The sequence below is a fragment of the Dipodomys merriami genome, unplaced genomic scaffold (genome assembly GCF_024711535.1).
Source record: "Dipodomys merriami isolate MVZ:Mamm:240054 unplaced genomic scaffold, mDipMer1.0.p SCAF_842, whole genome shotgun sequence".
In the NCBI taxonomy this organism is placed as follows: domain Eukaryota; kingdom Metazoa; phylum Chordata; class Mammalia; order Rodentia; family Heteromyidae; genus Dipodomys; species Dipodomys merriami.
The window spans coordinates 204,073-218,328 of NW_027206449.1; the positions used below are offsets into that span (position 1 = coordinate 204,073).

The 14,256-nt window shown below is 44.7% G+C and overlaps 1 long non-coding RNA gene across 4 annotated transcripts in view; it reads left to right on the forward strand.

Moving 5' to 3' along the window:
• The window catches only part of LOC138820158 (uncharacterized), a 34,161-nt gene extending 25,111 nt beyond the window's left edge, over positions 1 to 9,050 (forward strand). For all 4 annotated transcript variants that reach the window (XR_011369737.1, XR_011369739.1, XR_011369740.1 and 1 more), the window contains 2 exons: positions 7,246 to 7,466; positions 8,518 to 9,050. This is a non-coding gene — a long non-coding RNA (uncharacterized lncRNA). The remainder of the gene's footprint in view (positions 1 to 7,245; positions 7,467 to 8,517) is intronic.
• The last annotated feature ends 5,206 nt before the right edge of the window (positions 9,051 to 14,256 follow it).

The window sequence follows — 14,256 nt, forward strand, 5'->3', positions numbered from 1 at the left end:
ATCCTCCTGCTACCAGGATAGTGATGGAGGTCATGTGCTCCCTCTTGGGGGAAATATCGCTTCTCTAATAAACCTTGTAATAATCTTTCTCCTTTGCCTTCCTGCTTCTGCATGGTCCCCTTGCATGGATTTTTGTCTAATCCTCTTACATTGGTCGCCCCTGTGGGGATAGGCTCCCCAGTGGGTTTGATCCTCCCTCCACTTCGGAAGGAGGTTCAACCAGCTTCCCTGGGACCTATGCTGAGATCCTATACGCCAGCCACCAGAGGACCACCAAGGTAACTTTCTCCTGACTGAGCGCTCTACCAGCCCATCCAACACTGCTAATTAAGTCCCACTCCAGGGTAAGTGAAAAGTTTATCTGAGGTCTGCGTTTCTGATTCTGATATCTCAGTGGTAAGGGTACCTGGGCCTCTGTGACTTACCGAGCCCCCCTTCCCCTCATCAGAGCCAAACCTTGGCCAAGTGCCAGGGGCCTACCTTGGCCCAAGGACCCCTCCTCCATGGCCCAAGGAATGCAAATGGACAAACATGAAGACATTCTCCACTGGCAGGGCCACCACCCCCTTTAGGAGCCAACCTGTACTGTGGAGAACACTCTAATATAGGCCCATGGCATCAGGTCCGTTACCATGGGAAGGACACTAAATTTCTTTACATTAAGGCCACCTGGGCCTTGGAGGGCTTCTGAGCCCCTTCAATCAAATTTTGCCCCAAATTTAAAACTCCACTTCTGCGAGTGCTTGGGCAGATAGCTCTGGCTCTCTCTCTCTCCCTCTCTCCCTCTCTTCCTCTCTCCCTCTCCCTCTTTCCCTCTCCCTTGCAACTGAAGGTAAAAGTATGGATGAGTTTAAGTTTAAACTCCTCCTCTGTGTACTGCTTTTGCAGTTTCCCCTCCTCTGCAGTCTCCCCTGTGAGGCCCTCCCCTCTTTTGCGGCCTCCCCCACAAGGCACCCTCACTTCTTTGCCCTTCCCCACGAGGCACCCTCACTCCTGCGGCCTCCCAGTGAGGTATACTCCTTTTTGCAGCCTCTTCTGTGAGGCCCCCACCCCTGAAGGACTTCATCTGTGAGGTCCCCACTGCTCTGCGGGACCCCTCCTCTGCCTTTGTAGTGGGGGTGGAAGCTGAAGCTCCAGTTTTGCCAGAAACAATGCATAAAGCATAAAGTGACTCCATTTAGGGTATCATCTCTTATTCTTTTCCATGGTTTTCCATGGTCAGGACTGACTTTGTCCTGGCCATTGTCTCAACATCCATTGCTGGGATAGCTTGTCCCGGTTGGCATTTACGGTTTGGACTCAAGGCCTGGGCACTGTCCCTGAGTCCTTCTGTTCCAGGCTAATGCTCTACTACTTAGAGTCACAATGCCACTTTCAGCCTTTGGCTGGATAGTCCTGGTTCTGTGCTGATTAGTAGGGAGATGGAGTTTTAGAAGGATTTTTTTTGTGCCCAAGATGGCTTTGAACTTTCTTACAAAAGCTCTTTTTATTTCCAGCTAAAGCAACAAGGAGATCAATGAGATGGAGGTTACCTATAACTTGTTAACAATTGACTAACAATTACTTGTCAGAGATTTTTAAAAGAAAGCCCAGTAGATGCTTTTAACCTGAGACTGATTGGCACTCTAAGTACAGCCCACTGCCTCTGGGTAGCCTGTTTAAAGTGGCTTATAGACAACATTTAACCTATAACAAATGTACAGGCCTTTTCTTGGGCTACAGCAGCATAGCCTGTTTAACACCCTGGTTTATAAAAGCATTTTCTGTCTGGCAGAGGAATGCCTACCTATGTAGGCCTTTAGACAGATCTCAATAGGAACATAATCTCAGCTTTACAAGCTTTTCAACAGATGAATTTAACCAGCTCAAAAGTTACTGCCAATTAGGACTTTGAGCAGATACAGGGGTTTTGGGATTTACATTCTACAATCTTAGCTTTTACTACCCACTATCACAGATCTCTGGAAAGTTTTGCCCAGTTACACCAACATGGGTGATAGGAATGTTTAAAAACTTATCTTTCCATGACTTTCTGGCTTGATCAATTTTTTGGAAGACAAAGCTCAAGTAACTCAGGACCTGATACCACTTTTGTCATCCAAACATTTGTTTGTAATTGCCTCTGAATGTTTTAACATTGTCAGGGTCCCTGGAGTGCCTTTCTTATGTTGGGATAAATACATCTTTGGCACTTTCCTTGGTCAGTCGCCGGACTTGAACTCAGGGTTTGAGTACTGTCCCTCAGCTCTCCAGCTCAGGACTAGCACTTGGCCACTTTAAACTCCAAAACAACTCAGCTTTGAGCACTCTGTTGGCAGATTAGAGATGACAATCTCACAGGGACTTTAGTCTGCCTGTGCCTGGACTGGCTTCGAACGACAGATCAATGAGTTGTTTTTTTTTTTTTTACAAACAGTCACTTTGAAAAGACCCCAGACCCCAGAATACGTTCATCCATTGAGCTCTTTAAGAAAAACCACTGCCCCTTCCCCTACATAGCTAAGAGAGCAAGCAGGACGCAGGCAAGTCATTAACCACTGAGTCACCGCCTGCAGACCTCAGCATGACTCTAACACATGCCCTAAAACCAGGCATTCCTGAAAAATAGCCGACCCTCCCGTCCCTTCCTGTAAAACTTAGCTATAATGGCAGGGTAGGTCAGGAGGTAATAAATCACTTGTCAAAATTAGGGAACGAACAGTTTCGGTGCATGACGACCAGCACAGACTTGCCGGGGCAAGTACCGACACGTCAGCTTTCCCCCAACCCCACCTGCCCCATCTGGCCAGCTTAACCTGACCAATCCCCACCCTGAGCGTAATTTGAAATTAACCAATCAATACTCTGTAACCAAGCATCTTGCTTCTGTAACCTTGCTTCTGCTGTCCATAAAAAGAGGGTGCTTTCAAGCACTCGGCGCGCAAGTCTCCCGATAGACTATGTCGCCCCGGGTACCCGTGTAACCGGTTCTCAGACATTCAACCCGAACCTTGTGGATCTCGAGGTTGAGTGCACCTGGGAGCCGAGGGCTTGCCCAAATAAACCTCTTGCTGATTGCATCCGCACAAGTGGTCTCGTTGTTCCTTGGGGAAGGGTCTCTTCTGATTGAAGGACACCCCACGCCGGGGGTCTTTCAACTTTTACTCCAATTAAAAGCAACAAAGATGGTCATTGGAAGTAGTTTTATAAGCATGGTTTTACTTATTAAATTACATTTGACAAACGTGTCCTATCTTTTACTGTGGGCCTTCCGGCAACTGTTACAAAAAACTTTAGGGGCAAACCTGAATAATCCTATTTTTTTTTTTTTTTACTTTGAAATAAACCTTTAGGAAAATTTTATCTTTTAAACTTGTCTGGGAGGTCAGCCACTCCCCACAACTTCTCAAATTTTTACAAGGGGGATGTCATTTTAAATCCTTTTTGTGAAGTTATGTTAATTTGCATTTAAATGCATCATTGAAACACTGGGCTGTATATTCTTTGCCTGTAGGCTGTCCTGTGGGCAGTGAATAGAAAGAGTGGCCATATTTTTTTTCTGCAGTCTGAGTTACATTTAGGAATTTACCTCCAATTGTAAAATAGTATAGAAATCAATTTCTATCCTTTGCTCATACACCCTGTATGGTCTAACTTCTGGCGATTAACATTTACAGAACCAAATATCTAATGTGGCTTGTGTTTTACCCTTAATTAACAGGCTTTTGGTCATGTAAGATGAAGCAAGGCCAGAGTCTGAGAGAGACTGTGGCATCTCCCAGCATGTATGGACTGTTGCACCTCCTGTTGGTAACCTGCAATATTTCTACATATACTGGTTAGAGACCTGGTTTACATTGTCTTTTGCAGGCTGGTGCCACTGGTTTAGGCAGCTGTGCCTGGGCATAGTCACTCTGCTCCCTTGATCTTAATTGAAGTTGATCGGCACACAGGGGAGAAAACAGAGAATGAAACCCTTAGCTTTAGTTTACTAGCCATGGTCAGTGTACAATAGTTAACTCTTAGCATAGATGGACATAGGAATGACATAATTCACAGCCAACTTAGTTACCAATTTCATTTACTTTGTAAAGGACATTGTCTTTTTTAAGTCCTTTTCCAAGGTCTTTTAAAACTGCCTGTTTTTTCTTTGGCTTAGTCAGGTCACAAAGTTTTAAAGCAATTTAGATTAATTCACAGCTTCCATTGACAAAGATTTTTAGTAGGCAGAGTAACCTTGAAACCATAATCACTTACATATAGTCAAATAAGACACAGACAGACATGTTTGTGCACAGATTATAGAGCATGCTTAGATTTTAAAATAGACTTTTAAAGTTTTGAAATTTTAGTGGAACTACTTTTCTAATTATGAAGGAACCATGTGGTCAGTTTAAAATACAAAACTTTGCCAACAAGAAACCAAATGAACAGGAGGCAATAGGAACATACACTTGGCCTAGCATAATGGCACCACAGGACAGGGGAGGGGGAAGGGGTAGTACCAAGCTGAAGTACCAAGATGCCAATTTGGCACATCCACCACTTGCTCAGTGCTAGAGAGAAGATTAATACACTTTTGGTAATATCCAAACTTGTTGGCCTTTATTTCGGTGAGTTTAGACTTAAACTCACCCATTTTCTATCTAATGAGTAGAAACAAGCAATTACTGGTTACATTCTTCCAGGGCTTAACCAACGCGTTTAGCATATGAAATACTTGTGAAAGAGGTTACAAGCAGGTAATTTTGGCAAGAGGGAGAGTTTAAGGGGAGGGGGAGAGAGAGAGAGAGAGGTACTTGCTCAAGCACTCTCAGAAGTGGAGTTTTAAATCTGGGCCAAATTTAACTGATGGGGAACCAACAGCCCTCCAAGGCCAGGTGGCCTTAATGTAAAGAAATTTAGTGTCCTTCCCATGGTAAGTGACCTGAAGCCATTTGCCTACAGTAGAGTGTCCTCTACAGTGCAGGTTGGCTCCTGAATAGGTGGTGGCCCCACCAGTGGAGACTGTCCTTATGTTGGTCCAAGGTGGGTCCTTGGGCCATGGTAGGCCCCTAGTGGCTAATTCTAGCACTTGGCCAAGTTTTTGGTCAGATGGTGAGGGTGGGGCTCAGTTAGCCCAGAAAGGCTCAGGTGGCCTTACCACTGATATTGGAATCAGAAACCCCGACCTCGGACAAACTTGTCACTTACCCTGGAGTGGGAATTAATTAGTGGGGCTGGATGGGCTGGTAGAGCGCTCAGTCAGGAGGAAGTTACCTTGATGGTCCTCTGGTGACTGGAGTGAAGGATCTCAGAATAGGTCCCAGGGAAGCTGGTTGAACTCCCTTCTGAGGTGCAGGGGGAGCAAATGCACTGGGGAACCTATCCCAGTATGGAGCCACCAATGAAAGAGGATCAGACACATCCATCCTATGGGACCATGCAGAGGCAGGCAGGCAAAGGAGAAAGATTACAAGGTTTATTAGAGGAGCCATATTTCCCCCAAGAGGGAGCACATGACCTCCATCACCATCCTGGTAGCAGAAGTATCTGAGAGAAAAGGAAGTGAGGTAGATAGGAGTTCTGGTGGGTCTGGGTGGAGAGAGGGAGAGGCCAGTTGTATGGAGGGAACTCCAGAAATGGGAGGGGGCCCAGATGTGGGTGGAGCTGAGGACCAAAGGTGAGCAATCTACAAACTGCAGTTCAAAGCCAGTCCAGGCAGAGAAAGATTATCATCTCTAACTAGCCAGCAGAGTGCCAAAAAAGTGGGCAGAGTTGCTTTGGAGTCCGAAGTGGCAAAGCGCAATCCTTGTACTGGAGAGCTGAAAAACAGCACTCAGGCACTAAGTTCAAGTCCAGTGACCAAGGGAAATGTCAAGGTTGCATTTACCCTAACATAGAAAGAGGCACTGCTGGGACTTTGGCAATAATGTTTGGCTCTTCTAAAATTGATCAGAGCTGGAGGTCATGGCAAGCTAGTTTATAAGCATGCATAACTGGGCAAAAACTTGTCAACCATTTGTAATAGTTGGCTGTAAAAGGCTGAGTTTGTGAAATGTGGGGAATAGCTTAAATCCAAACTGCTCTGTATGTGCTTAAGACCCTAATTGGCAGTAAATTCTGGGCTGACACTAACCAAATAAATTTGTTTAAGAATAAAATATGAAATTGTTAGGACCAGATCGAAAGTAAACAGATAGGGTATTAATTAGAACAAGGAAGGAGAAAATTCAAATTTAACTGAGACAAATAAGTCCCAGGTAAGCAGAGAAACATTGGTATAAACACCAAAATAAAACAAAATTGTGGTCTGATAATTACTAAAAAGATCATTTATATCAGGATTTAGACCAAATGTTAAATTTTCAAAGATAAGGGCTTAAGTAGAGAGTTAAGCACCAGGAGCTACACTAAACATCTGTATGCCAAAGGATGGGCTGTCCCACCTAGGCTATTTGAGGAGCTAAACAATGCTTTCGCCCATTTGGGGAGGTAATGTTTTCCTAGAATTTCAAGGTAAGACTTGTCCCACCTCCAGGCCTTGAAGCTGGGTACAATGCCCCCATCTCCAGCCTAGATACCAGGATGTCTACAGGCAGTTGTTTGGACTCAACCACCCTATTTGCCTTAATGCAATTTGTAATCACTAACTGTTAGTTCTGCTTTTATAACTTGTTTGTCAATTACAAAACTGCCACTGAACACCTACAAGTGGAACTTCTTATGGATCTTACCTTTAAACATCCTAGACTATTTAAATCTTTTACAAACCAAAGTACTAAACAGGCTATGCTGCTATAGCCCCCCCCCCCAACAGGGTCCATACAGCTATTAAAAGTTAAAAAATTATGTCTAAACTCTAGTTTGGAATAAAATGTAATTAGTAAAAAGTTGTCACCTTGACAAACTACCCCACACCATATTATAAAAGCCAGTGTACAACCAGAAAAATATTAGGGGAGTTTACTAAAGTTAGTCCCTAGGAAAACTTCTTTAATCAACCTGTGTAGACTAATGCCAACTGTTTACACACCCATAAAACATTTAAGCTTCAATTATAAAAAAAAAAAAAAACGAAAAAGGGGAATCCCCAAGGGAAACTTTTGCCTTCACCTTATTTAAATTTTTAAAATTTCACTCAAAGTGATCCTTTCACTAAAGCTGAAAAGCATTTTATCCCTCTAGCACCACCTCACTATCTATTCCCATATGGTTTAAAAAATTTAATCAATGAAGACTAAGAGTAATGCCCCATAAGGGAAAACAGTGTTTCTATCATTCCAGATGGATCCACTGGCAACATCTGGGTCCCTTTTTGACTCATCCGACCTCCAGAGAAGCAAAAACAACACAACACAACCCTGAGGAAGAAGATCTAGTACGCAGCTTCGCAGACCTAAGCTTTAAGTCCCGAGGAAGCCATCATCCTTATCTTAAGAAAACCAGCTTGACCCCACCAACATGGGGTCAGAATAAGGTGTTGACACAAGACCGAAGCCACCCTGGTCAGTACAAAAACCCCTAGAATACCTGAATATCTGTTTTGGCCGTGATTGCACTGCTTGTGAATACATCTGCAGTGAACATGCATATTGGGCCTATGTCCCTCACCCACCATTGTTAAAATTAGTGGATTAGCTAGACCAAGGTCCGGTGGCGTATACAAATGACAGCACGTATTTTCCGCCACCATGGGATCATGCAGACCCTACTCATCCAGGTGAGGAAGGAATACCTTATATTATTTCCTTAGGATTTGAGTCTTTACCACTGTGTTTAGGGACATCACCTTGCTTACCAACCAGAAGACAGGTATGGGCATACATCTTGCCTGATGATAAGATCAACAATCATATGGGGCTATTCAGAACAAGTTCCTTAAATTTTATTGGTCAGGATCATTCTTATACAAATAAGACTGGGCAACCACCTAACCTAGTATGCCAGGACATTAATTATTGAATTGGGTTTATGTTTCTATTCAGTGGTCTCAGTGTCAAAACCCTAGAGGAAAGATTATACAGCATAATGATAACATCTCATTTATAGATTGAGGTCCTCATGGATGTTTCATTGCCAATTATTCTGAAAAGCATGTTGGTGATTGGTATACTAATAATTCTTCTGACGGTGACGTCTATACAATGGAGTTATAAATCATGTAGAACCCATTGGCTTGCTCACCTGACATGATGGAGGCCTTGTGCCTCGTAGGCCACATATAAATTTCAGGGGACACTTAGGGCCTGAGCAGTGGCATTTATAAAACTTGCCACCCAATTTTATACAACTCAGAATTGGATTGGTCACTTTACTAGGGCCCATGAGGCAAATTATACATTTTACAGGAACCATTCTTCTACTGTACAGGGTTGTATTAAACTTTCCTATGTACTAGCCCACAGGGACAGTGTCAATCAATGAGAACCCACGCAGCCAGGACTCTTTACATGCTTAAATCATACTATTTCTTTTAATATGCCTTCTCAGTCTCTCTTGATATTAAGATCTCGCTTAGGGGTCTGGGTGCCTGTTAACCTCACCCGACCTTGGCAGGAGAGCCCCACTGTTGGTTTGTTGAAAGGAGTCTTCCAGCAACTGCTGAAGAGAACTAGGAGATTCCTGGGTCTGAGTGTAGCTGTGATCCTTGAAATGATTGCTATCACCATGACTGCTGCGACTGCTGGAGTGGCCCTGCATTCCTCCATCCAAACCAAGGACTTTGTAGAGAAGTGGCTGGACTGTCACCAGCTATGGACTCATCAGCACAATATTAAACAGGACATTGATTCCCGTCTGAACACACTGCAACACAGGGTGCAGTGGATGGGAGACTAGATAATTGATCTGCAGAAACAGCTAACCTTCAAGTGTGATTAGAGCTCAATAAACTGTGCATCACTCCTACTTGATTCAACACTTCTAACATTACTTGGCAGGGACTTCACTACCACCTGCCAGTCTTGCAAGGAAATTTGACTTGGGACATCCACTAGTTACAGCAGGAAGTCATTGAGACTTTCTTGGCACAACTCCCTGGGGTGGGATATGAAGGTCTGGCTGAGGGAATTGCATCTGTGCTAAACCAATTGGACCCTCGTACCTGGTGGCACAGTTTTAAACATAGTGTTTCTACAGATCGATTGCATTATGTCTTGTCAAGATATTGCTGTCTACATTCCAAAATAGTTTCTGCAAATCCCTCCTGCAAAGGATCTCTTGCTTACAGTTGTACTTAAAAAACAAAAAAGGGGGGAGATGTCAGAGGCATTGACTGGCATAACCCCATTTGTTGCTGTTTCCACAGTGGGATCTGGGGACACGATGTGTGGTATAGGCAAGAAGGGACTACACCATGTGGGTATAGACAAAATTTATTGAAACATCACATGCTTATATACAGCACACAAGCAGGAGAAGTAAATCTTCAGTCAGGGGCAGAGAGTTAAACAGTTTTATGGGAGCACAGGCAATGAGAGTTTAAACAGAAAAAGCTAATCCTTGTCAACAAATGTGGAGCAGTTCCACTAATCAAGGTTGTAAAAGTAGGTAAAGCACAGGTGATTACACATAGGGGGAGTCTCCAGGCATTGTTCTACGTGGTTAAGTAGATGAAGCAGGAATGGTACTTTGAGCAAACCATTACCTGAGTCTTGCACCGGGGGCAGAACCTTTGCCCAGCATGGAGGAAGGGGTGTCCCTTCCTCCCCGAGAAGAATTGGAAGTGGTCCTGTGGCTCAGGTGGTAGGGCACTTGCTTTCAGCTGAAAAGCTGAGGGACAGCGCCCAGGCCCAGAGTTCAAGCCCCACGACCAACAAAAATAAATAAATTGGAAGGAAAGAATGCATGCCTGCATGCACCCTCAGGGCACACAGGTGCTCAGATGGGGTTTTGTAGGCCTATGCCTCCAACACCCATCTGAACCCCTCTCCTTTTGCTCCAGATCCAGCTCCCAGATCTTAGGCCGATTGGGTGGAAGGGGGTTGTGTCAATCCTGGAGTTTTTCTCCGCCTCTGGCTGTGCCTGAGCAGCTGCAGGAGCCCTGGCCCATGCTGCACGAGGCAGCAACAACTGCTGCAGTCGCTGCTGCAAGTTTGGCCATTTGGCTCCACTCCTGCCTGGTTGCCCTGACACTGGAGGAGTCTCGCTGACTCCTTTGCTGTTTCACACTGCACCTCCAGCCTAGGGATGAGCCCAGGAAGCTCGGCGCTGGAGCCTTTGAGGCCTGAGGTCAGCCACTGGAGGGATTTGGAGGGGCTTCCCTGACTGCAGGGTCTGGCCTGAGGAGCCTGTGCCCCAGCCATGGCTGCTTGCTGCTTCTCACTGTTGCTCAGAAGAAGCGGCGGTGGCGGCGCTGGCCTGTAGCCGGCTTGCTTGCTCCCTCCGAGGCTCTTACAGTAGTGTTACTGGCAGAACAATATCCCAACTGCTCTAGTACTATTTTATTGTATTTTAAAAATAAAAGACTTCATGGGCCCCATAAGTGCTTTATAAAATATGACTGGCAGCCGCTATTTAAATAAATGTGAGAATTCAGGAGGTTTTTTTTTTTTATCTTCCTAAGTGATTTTTTTTGTCTGTCTTGGGACTTGAACTCTGGGCCTGGGTGCTGCTGTCCCTTAGCTCTTCAGCTAAAAGCTAGCACTCTACCACTTGAGCCACAGGAACACTTAGGTTTTTTGGTGGTTTATTGGAGATAAGAGTCTCATGGTCTTTCCTGCACTGGTTGGCTTTGAACCAGATCTCAGCTTCCTGAGTGGCTAGGATTACAGGCAGGAGCCACTTGCGCCCAGCTCTAAGTGATCATTTTAAAGGCTAAGCATGATAGATCACTCCTGTAGTACCATCGACTTGGGAGGCATAGATTGAGAGGACTGCAATCCAAGACCAACCCAGGCAAAAAGTGAGATCTGATCACAATCATCAAGCTGGGCTGATTCCAATAATCTCAGCTAGATGGGAGGCTGGTCCTGGGATGGGAAGAAAACAGGATGCCCTAACTTAAAAACTAAAGTACAAAAAGGCCGTGGTGTGGATTAAGAGTTAAACACCTGCCTAAGCATGAAATCCTTTGTATAAACCCTAGTACTGAGAAAAGGAGGGAGGGAGGAAAGCAGGAAGGGATATAGGGGAGGGAGAGAGATGTTATTTCATTAATTTTACATTTTTCCTAACACCATTCATTTTGAGTTTCTTTTGCTCAAGACTAGCACTCTGCCACTCAAGCCTCAGTACCACTTCCAGCCTTTTCTCTTTATGTGGTACTGAGGAACCAAACCCAGGACTTCATGTATGTGCTAGGCCAGCACTTTATTACTAAGCCACATTCCCAATCCTTCTTTTATTTTGTAAGATGAGGTTTGGTTTTGTGTTCTTCTCTTGGCATGGAACTTAGGCTAGTCTCGACCTAACTTCTGACTCAGCCTCCTAAATTCAGAGATTGCAAACATAGACCACCATGCTCAGCTCAGGATTCCTTTGAGAGAATCATCTTTTCAGAGACAGAGTTATTCTGTCTTCCTTGGATTGGATGGCCTTTTGCTTTTGGCATTGTGTTAATCCCATTTCTTGTCCTGATATATTTCTCCTCTTAGATCAATAGAAAAATTTCAGGTTCCCAACTTGAAGCCTATTGGTGTCATCCAATAATATCACAAAACTTGTGAATACCATTACCTGGCATCATGGGCATGCCAGCCAGCTAAAACTCAGCTATCAGATGGGCTTGGGCTCCAACAATGCAGGCATTTCTCTGCATAATCTGAAAACTGTCATAGATAATGTTGGTTTATCCCATCCTGTTTTCAGCTGCTTGCCATTCTGAGCTTTATATGTTTTTGCATTCTTTTATTTATTTATTTATTTATTTTGAGTCATGGGCCTTGATCTCTGGGCTTGGCTTGGGTGATGTCCCTGAGCTTTTCAACTCAAGGCTAGCACTCTATGACTTGAGCCACAGAGCCACTTCTGGTTTTCTGCTGGTTTATTGGAGATAGGAGTCTCACGGACTTTCCACCCTGGGCTGGCTTTGAACCACGATCCTCAGATCTCAGACTTCTAAGTAGCTAGGATTACAGGTGTGAGCCACCTGTACCCGGCCCTGACTGAATCTTGAAAAGAGAAGACAGGAATAGGTCAAGAGACAGACAGTATCAAAAAGGGGATGGGAGGGATCGAGAGTCCTGACTGAGCAGTGGATCCATATAAAGTCTGATCAGACTTACTCCAAACATGAAGGAACATCTTCAGTCTGGATGTGGGATGCCTATAAACATTGTCAGGGACATGAAATGAGCAGGGCTGGGATGAGGGTTTTAGAGAGCACTGTGGGATGAAGTGTCATTAAAAACTCTCAGCTCTGGGGCTGGGAAGTTGGCTCAGTGGTAGAGCGCTTGCCTTGCATGCCTGAGGCCCTGGGTTCGATTCTTCAGCACCACATAAGCAAAATAGAATAAGCCGGAAGTGGCGCTCTGGCTCAAGTGGTAGAGCACTAGCCTTGAGCTGAAGAGCTGAGGGACAGGGCACAGGCCCAGAGTTCAGGCCCCACAACCGGACCCTCCCCCCCCAAAAAAAAACCCTCTCAGTTCTGACAGCACAGATCAGGTGTATGTCTTGGGAGTCCCCTGTTGTGCCGTGGCAATGCTCTTCCTGTGTATGTCTGCCTAGAGGGGGAGGTGTTTGCTCCTTATTTGTCATTAATTCTAGAGGACAGAGGAGCCCCATGAGTCCAGTAAACAGATGCTTTCTGGCAGCTTCTCACAGTGTTTCCTCCAGGCAGCACCAGGCTCTTTACTTGCTCTGATGAGGCAGCTGCATATGGGTCTGCAGGAATTTCTTGTCAAGAAATTAGAGAGTCATTCATTCATTACTCTAGAACAAAGAATGGCAATGCCTAACTATAGGTTGCTTTGTTATTCCAATGTGTGTGCTACTGGCACTGGCTTGTCTCTTCAGTCTGCACAGGCTCAGGACAATACTATAGTCAGCTCTGACACACCAGCTTACACCCAGTCACTACTCAGAATGTGATGTCAAAGCTACGGTAATAGATGACAAGGCTGTTTAAGTCAGAATAATATCACAGCAGAATGCACTATGATATCTTTTTGCTCCTCTGATTTAACAGCTTCTAAGCTAGTGTTTCCTGGCTTTCTATCCTTGTGGCCTAGTATGAGAGCCATCTAGGTTGATGCAATGCATCAGCCAGGAGAAGGGTGTCTATAGTCAGAGTATGACACAAAAAATAGCATCTGTGGTGGAGGTTAGACTTGGTGTTGGATTATAATTAAGCGCTTGCTGCAAAGCTGGGAACCATGGAAATGGACTGCCATTGTGAAATGGACATGGGATAATTTAGGAGACAACAAGGATCTGAGTAGCTCTCACCTGTAATCCTAGCTACTCAGGATGCTGTGATCTGAGTACTGAGGTTCAGAGACAACCTAGGCACAAATATCAGATAGTTACTTTCTTCCAATTAACTAGCAAAAACTGGAACTAGAGCTGTGGCTGAAGTACTTACTAGCCATAAGAAAAAGAGCTAAGGGTCAGCACTGAGCACATGCTAGCATGAAAAAAATGAGAAAGATTTAAGAAGGGAAATTACAAGAAACTTACTGTGAACAATTAGACCTCTAATTATCTTTCTTTTTATTAGCAAGTATTGGTTGTACAAGGAGGAGGTTGTGAAGTTCCCATACATGTATACAATGTATCACAGTCATACCCCCTCCATAACCTACCCAGTCTTATTTCCAGTTAACACGAAAAAGCCAGAAGCAGTGAGGTAGCTCAAGTGGAAGGGTCCCAGCCTTGAGCAAAAAACTGAAATGACATTACCAGGTCCTGAGTTGAAGCCCTAGTACAAGGACCACCACACCCAACAAAAATAAAACATTCCATGGGAATGAATGTAGATCTTGTAACATACAACTACAGAAAATAGTAATGTCTGGCATTGAGCTTCCTTAAATTATAAATAACATGAGGAAACTGTTAGGTTTTTAAAAAGAGGTAGCCGAGTAAGAACTGCACCAGCACGCACGTGGTATTCAGGTAAGGGGTAGTAGACCTGCTGGGACCAGGCAAGGTTGGCACTCCACGTGGCTGGGAAAGGCCTGGGAATGAGAGAGAGCTGGGAAAAGAGGAAAGAGAGAGAGAAAAGAGCCAGAAAAGAGCAGAGAGAGAGGTAAGAACAGTAGCACTCACGTGGTATTCAGGTTAAGGGGTAGACCTGCTGGGACCAGGCAAGGTTGGCACTCCACGTGGCTGGGAAAGAGAGAGAGAGCAAGAAAA